Source organism: Oreochromis niloticus, linkage group LG13 (genome assembly GCF_001858045.2).
Source record: "Oreochromis niloticus isolate F11D_XX linkage group LG13, O_niloticus_UMD_NMBU, whole genome shotgun sequence".
In the NCBI taxonomy this organism is placed as follows: domain Eukaryota; kingdom Metazoa; phylum Chordata; class Actinopteri; order Cichliformes; family Cichlidae; genus Oreochromis; species Oreochromis niloticus.
Window position 1 is genome coordinate 27153744 of NC_031978.2, and position 7850 is coordinate 27161593.

General features: G+C 42.2%; 1 long non-coding RNA gene across 1 annotated transcript; it reads right to left on the reverse strand.

Annotated features, from left to right (window-relative positions):
• Window positions 1-327: 327 nt before the first annotated feature.
• Window positions 328-3779, reverse strand: LOC102081422 (uncharacterized). The gene is made up of 4 exons (XR_267840.4): window positions 2664-3779; window positions 1726-1917; window positions 569-1368; window positions 328-469 (listed from the first exon to the last, which is right to left on the reverse strand). It is a non-coding gene; the product is annotated as an uncharacterized LOC102081422 (long non-coding RNA).
• Between the last annotated feature and the right edge of the window lie 4071 nt (window positions 3780-7850).

Here is a 7850-nt window from a genome sequence, read left to right on the forward strand (position 1 = left end):
ATCTTTAGGAATAGTCCTACAGGCTTCATGAAGGACCTTTAAAGTTTTTCTTTGGATTTTGGCTTCCTTTTTTCCCGTTCTCTGTCAAGATGATCCCACACTGCTGATCCCACACTGCTTCAGTAATGTTGAGGTCTGGGCTCTGGGGAGGCCAATCCATGACTGATAGTGTTCTATTGTGTAATTTTTTTTATCCATTTCTGATGAGGCTTCAATAAACTGATCAATTGCATTCAAAAAAACATACATTGGGTAGTTATTTGTCACGGTCCGGCAGGCAGACCGTGGGGATATGGGGGAATGAGGACCCAAAACGCATGGTTCTGCGATGCAAACAGTGCACTTTATTTACAATGAAGGCTGTAAACACAATAACTCCCCGTCGCTCCCTTGACTCCCGTGCGTGTGCTCCCCGCTGTCGTGTTTCCGCACACCCCGTGCGTGCTGCCTTTCAGGTCCACTTCTCCTCCTGCAGGAAAACCACAGAGACAGCCGTCAACACTGACCCCCCGCGGCATGCACGAACTGAGTTGCACGAACTGAGTTGCACGAACTGAGTTGCACTCACACACACTAACTTGGGATGATAACTCAATGATCCCGCGCCGGTGGGAGCTCCAACATTCTCCTAAGTAGCTCCCCCGACGAGCCCTGATCACCAACAGGTGTGTGGCAGGAACTTCAGGTGTGGCCTGTCCTCCTGCAGGGCCACACCCATCAGGCCTGTATGTGGCTGTTCTCCATCCTCCAGCCACACCCGCAGACACACATGTACACACCCACACCCTGCCTATACATATAATAAGTGGAACACAGAACAACACAGCATAGCGCAGAAAGACATCCCCAAATAACAACAACCACAATACTACTACTACTAATAATAAAGATAACAACGGTCCATCCTGCTCACGGACCCCCGAGTCCTCCAGAGCCGGGTCCGTGACATTATTACATTTACAAGAGTCTACTTAATTAAATTAATTAAATCATGTACAATCTGCATGAAATTCAACAACTTAATTTATTCTTATTGAGATGACGTGATAAAATCTAGTGAGAGTGGTTAGCTGCTTGGACACGTGAAATTCACAAGATCACACGAGATTTCAAACCACAGGAAAATCAGCTCGGTGGTGCCGTGGTTAGCTCTGTTACCTCACAGCAAGAAGGGCCTGAGTTCAAATGCACCATCAGGCCGGGGCCTTTTTGTGTGGAGTTTGCATGTTCTCCCTCTGTTTGTGTGGGTTCTCTCCTTGTACTCCAGCTTCCTTCCGCTGTCCAAAGGCATGCAGATAGTGGGCTTAGGTCAGACTTTAGAGTTGTAGGTGTACCCTGCCTCTGACCCCATGACTTCCCGCCACAACCCTGATAAAGATAGGAGATGGAGTGACAACTATGTGAAAGTTGTTATAAATCCATTAAAGTTTTATGTTAGGCTTTGGTGAACGCTCCAAAAAGTAACTCTTTAAATGAACTTCAAATAATCATGGAAAAGATTTCCACATTATTAAATGGTTTTCTATCAGCATTAAGTATTTTTGTTGGACTAATGTAATTTGCATGGGTTGGATCAACTCAGTTAAATTAACTGCAGTAAATAAGTTGAATCATCATTAATTAATTAAGTTGGTCCAACTCAAGTACATTAAGTATCAGGTGCATCCCTCGTGTCCTATATCAAGTGGTTGCTGGATTTCTTCCTATTAGTTAAGGATTTCTTACGGCTCAAGAATTCCGCACAGTACTTCACATTCATATCCTCATCTATGGCAACGAGCTTCCTCTGAGCTCTTCTGTAGAAACGGGGTGAGGAGTTTGCTCATTCTGAAGGCAATCAGAGTAGAACTACTTCTCCACATCGAAAAAAGCCAGTTGAGGTGGTTCAAGCATCAGGTTAGGATGTTTCCTGGACACCTTAGAGGAGGTACAAGGACACAGTCAAAAGATTATCTGATAGGTTGATGAGAAAACAAACTTCCCTGTAAAGCAAATGAAGGGATATTAATTTTTGCAAATTCTGCTACAATATTTCTGAACATTTAAAGACATTTTTTTGACCATTCAGTCCTATTTATTGAGGATTACATCATGCACAACCTCAGCTCAAAGTGCTTTACAGAACAACACACACACCCCACAGGGCTCAAAAATCTGGTGTGGATACTGTACTTACATTTGGCACTTGGTGACAGACATTACTCCCAATAAAAGTACTTTATGTGTATACAATCAAACACGTGGTGACAGATATTCTTAAAAGTCGGCAGCAGTGTGTTCAGTGTTTTTTTAATTTTTCATTTGTTTGAGTTTTTCAAATACTTTTGCATAAAGCTTAGAGGCTTAGACATAACATGTAAATGAACTTTATCCCCAGGCAATACAAATTATGGTTCAGTAAATGAAACATATAACAGGCTTGCTCAAACAACCTGAGAGCACTGTAGTCAGATGTTTTATGCAAATGATATGGAAATATATCAGAGAGACATAAACTGTCCCAGGAATGAGTCAGAGATAACGCCGCATACACGCTCAATCTCTGCGTCCCTCTCGGTCTCTGGCACAAAACACCACATCGACCCCCCCCCCATCCACAAATGAAACAGCTTTCTCATGCTAAATTCCCATAGTCACAAAGCAGGCTCTCTTGGGATACATACAGTGTGCATGACTGCTTTCAGAGTACATCTGGAGATAAAACGTCATGTCGATTGAGTGTTAATCCATTATTACAAGGCCGAATCCCTGCTCCTTTAGAGACATGTAAAAAAAGGCTGATTATTTCCAGGTTTGCCTATTTTTAGATAAGTGAATTTAAGCCGCAGAGAGCTCAGGGTCAAAGTGCGCATACTTGCTTGCAGTCTGGAATTCCAACATAATTTTTTCCATTACCCAGAGCGCAGAAGGAGGGGCTTTTGGCCGGCGCGTAGAACTTCTTTATCAGCAACGGACAAAACACACGCACACAAATTTTTATTAACCCCTCCTTACATTCCCCCCTGTGGGATACCCAGCCTGGAGCTAACGTGGTGTAGTATTTACTGACCCTCATGGAACACATTACCTGTGCTGTTATCTTTGTGCACACAGATCTCCACACATATTTGTTCTGTTATTTTTAGGCCCATTTCTACTCGTTGACTAACTGTGAGAAAACTGCTGCAAACTTTAGCAGAAATAGTCCGATAGAGCATGATGACAGCTGGCTCTTTTACCTGGGATTTCATGTATTAGCAGAAATACTTTTGAAGATGCTTCATGGCGTATTGGTTAGCATATTCCCCTTACATGTGAAGGAGGGAGGAGATGTAAACCCAGACTTAAGGAGTCACAAGCTAGCGTAACCAAGCGCCAGTCCCAGGCCCACACAAATGGGAGGGTTGCACTGGGAAGGCCATCTGGTGTAAAATGTAATGATCCCTTGGGAAATAAGAGAGCAGCTGAAAGTACCGTCACTTTTTTCACAACATAATTTAGTTCCTTACAACCCACTATAGAAAGAAATGTAAGTGTTGTGGCTACAGTGAGTCTACCATAAAAACATTTATTGGTAGAAATGAAGCCTACAAGCCTGACTCTGCAAATGTTTGAGATTTCCCTCAGCCTCTCCGGGTCCTGGGAACAAAATGAGCCTGCTCTTTGCATGTGCAGTGTGTTAGCAACAGCAGATACTGGTTTGTGACCTGAGTACAGTTTGTATTTTGTTGTCATGTTCTTGTCCTTTCATGCATTTAAAATGAAAGTTATATTCATATTTCCACGCTTCAGAAGTTAGAAATGAGGAAGGTAGCAACACTTACTAGCTTTTGAGGGTTTTTGGGTTGGTTTTTTTTTTGCTACTCTTGAATGTAATAGTAAAACTGAACCCTTAGTGTAATGGAATTATGGGGAAAAAAAGCCCTCCGACTATAAACAGTATAAAGCATGGACGTAGTTACTGTTATGTCATCTACTGGTCACCGTCTTGGTTTTAAAAACCTGGATGTGGCAAACAGGGCTAGGTCTGACTGTGAAACCCGCTCACTCACTGGCTAACAACTTGTCAATCACAAATCGTTACCGACGATCATACCGTGGATAATTCTGGTTTAAGAAGGAGGATTATACGTGGCTGATACCATAAAATGAGCAGGAAAGTGTTCATTGAGGTCAAGTTAGGAAGCCATTTTCCCGTATATCTCTGCAGAGGTTCCTCACATGGTAAAATGGCCTGCATTTGTATAGCGCTTTACTCAATCCCTAAGGACCCCAAAGCGCTTTACACTACATTCAGTCAATTCACCCATTCACGCACACATTCACACACTGGCAATGGCAAGCTATGCTGTAGCCACAGCTGCCCTGGGGCGCACTGACAGAGGCGAGGCTGCCGGACACTGGCGCCACCGGGCCCTCTGACCACCACCAGTAGGCAAACATGGGGTTAGTATCTTGCCCAAGGATATTTGGCATGCAGCCAGGAGGCAGCCTGGGATCGAACCACCGACCTTCTGATTAGTGGCTGACCTGCTCTGCCACCTGAGCTACAGCCACCCATGGTGTCACATGCACACTCCTTGACTCACTAGGGAAAAATATGTATCTCCCGAAGGGTTGGCGAATGGTTGCTGGAGGTTTCGGAGTGTTGCTGGGCGAAATCAGTTGCAAAGATGGTGCATCAAAAACTACCATGTGATTGCATTGTTCATTAGCAGACTGCCGTGGTTGCTGCAGCTACTTGCTAACTATTACAACAAAACTTGAAAAAGTGCAAGTCAACATCTTTGATGCTACTATGGGCAACTGTGGCAATCTGTTAGCAATGAAAGCAATCATAAGGAGGTTTTTGACAACCTGTTGGGAAATACACATTTTCCCCTCACAACCAGTGGTTTCCAGATGGTTGTGGACCAATCTCTAACCCTTTAATGTATGAAAAATGGCAGACAAGTTAACATTATGTGATTAACAGTTATGTGATTGCAAAACCTCAAAAGGATTGGTAGTCTTTTTGGAACTACTGCTATCGCCAACCACAGAAGTGACCACTTCTGCATTGGAATTTATTTTTCCTACCCGAAAGCTATGTCCATCTGTCTATAATTGTGATGCATCAATGCTAGCATGTTCTGGCTAGCTAGTATGTCAGTGATGACCTCACAGGCAATTTGCTAGTTCTACAAAAATCAAAAAGCTTCTAATGGCATTGGCCTAATTTGTCATATCAAATTGGCCTAATTTGTCATATCATAATAAATCTTCCTACAAGCTCTGCTCACTTAATTTTCTTGTTCTACAGCTTTCTGCCTCGGTTTGTCTCCTTCTTTTTTCTTTTTCTTCTACCTATCAAGGGAGCCACTAACTTTTTTTTTTTTTTTTTTAAACTTTGTGTTCTCAAAGGCTTCCCCTGATAAAAACTATTAACTTTCAGTCAACCAAGCCCAGCATTACGTCTTCTAAACACATACTGGAGAAAAAATGTGAACTTTATGATAAACATTAGCCAGTCAGACTGTGAATGTTCCAGCAGCTGACATAGTTTAAATGCCCAAAATGCTACTTAGCTGTCTGCAGTAGTGTGGTTATATTTTTGTGCAAAAGAGTTCGGATTGTTTTCAAGGGTGCTCTGAGCCATTTTTAATTAAAGCCGTGCGCGCACATGCGCGCACACACACACACACACACACACACACACACACACACACACACACACACACACAATAACACTGGAACTAATTTCTTCCTTTTGAATGTTATCATTATCCTTCTGTGTGTCTGAATGACTGATTATGGTTATTTTGTGGCATATCATGTTCACGAATACAGAACATGGCGAGACTCCATAAAAATAAACATACAATCATGCAAGTAAATGACAACAGGGGAATCGCAAAAGCACACACACGACAGACGCACACACACATGCACATACACACACCCACACACTCTCCCATGCCAGACACAGCTGTGAGCTCTCTCGTTTTGGCAATAACCTCTCTCCTCTCTTTTAAAGACCATTAGTGAGCCGTGACCACGGTCCCCCTTCCCAAACACACAGCCACACTAGCTTGATGCTGTTAACATAATAACTTATGAGCCATCCTTTCGTCATTTGAGGATTGCCCCAGTTCCCTTGTGTCATCTCTGCACAGGTAGATGCTCAGTAATTGCAATCACATGCAACATAGCGTTGTATGTGAATTTTTAGCTTACTCAGTGAGGTTAGATCTTACTCTACTACTTCTTAGAGAACAGGAGCTCATTGAGCTGTTATCCAGCATGTCATGTGCCTGCCCTAAGCTGTTGACCTCAAACTACCTTTGAGTAGGGTGGGCTATTTATGGTCCTGGGCTCCCTCAAACCCATCAGGGGAGATCACATCATGCTGTGTGAAAAGAAAGCGTGTAATTAATACATGATGATCTGTGAGTGATGCAAAGGAGTCTGCTTTCTGTGTTTTTGCCAGATGTTTCAGAAGCTAAAAGGTGGCAGAAAGAATTTCTCTGTCTCCAATTTTGGATGATGAATTGAGCTGCCAGCCTGGTGCGTGCAAACACACGTGCACGACCCTGTCATCTACACTAATTTTGTTTGACTTTTGCTTACTTGAATTGGGGTTGCTGGGGTCAGACTCATAAGTGACTTTTCAGGCGAGCTAATGCTGTATGAATGCCAATATGTGGTCAACAAACAGGTTTTTTGTGATTCCAGGGGAAAAAAACAAACTAATATAAGCTATTCTCATTCACAATAATCTGTTACATGTGGGTTTGGCTGTGTGTCTAGGACCCCTTGGCAAAATCCAGGGATACACACTGATCTGGTCTGCAGTCTGTTAATGTGAAATTTTCCAAACTCTTCCTGCCAAAGCCCAAATAGGAAATCTTTAGATCAAAGTGTGAGTATCCACATTTGGCAAGGGTTGTCTCTGTTTGTGGAAAGATCACACACGCAATGGAAAGAGTAATTATAGTTTCAATTGTGTAGCACAACATGTTAGAACATGACAGGTTAGAAAAAGTTTTGCTGCCTGACTGTGGCTGCCAGCAGAGCAGAGTACACTTAATATTGCATGTTTAATTACAGTCAAGCAAACTACAAATAACAGTTATTTAGATTGTTTACTTAATATCATTCACTTTAATGGTCTTGATTTCAGCTTGGAGACCAGCTTTCAGCCATTTACTATACAAGAAACCATGCTCCATTTGCTTCAGCAGATCAAAGATAATCATCATCATTGTCATCTCCTTCTTCTTTTAGCTGCTCTCTTTAGGTACAGGTATACACATACCTGTACAGATATAGGTATTTAAACTCATCCGCCTGCACTACTTCTACTCCTTCCAACTTCACCTTTCCACCTGTCCCCTTCTCATTCATATACATGTGCTGCTGCTTCTTATGATTTTTATTAGTCTTCTCTCCACTGTATACCTCCACCTGCTCCATGCTCTCACTACAGATTACTATGTCATCTGCAAACATCATAGCTGAGAGACTCCTGCCAGACCTCATCTGTCAACCAGCACATCACCACTGCTAAGATGAAAGACAACCACAAATGTTGATATTAGCAATGAATAACTATAGCTTTATTTTAGCATAATTTTTGGAGCTACAATTTTTGGAGTGACTATATTTAAATGAGACGATGGAGTGATTAGTTATCAAATTAGCATAGATAATTTGATTAAAAATGTTCCAAAGGACATCACGGCACAAACATGGTCAAGAGGGCCAGTTCAGTAACTTGGTTTAATTTCCCTTTTTGCCCTCTAGTGGCCAAAAATCTCTCAAAGTTACTTTGAACTTATTTATACCTATGAGTATATTTTTGCCACCCAACAGTTTAAATTTTATGTCTG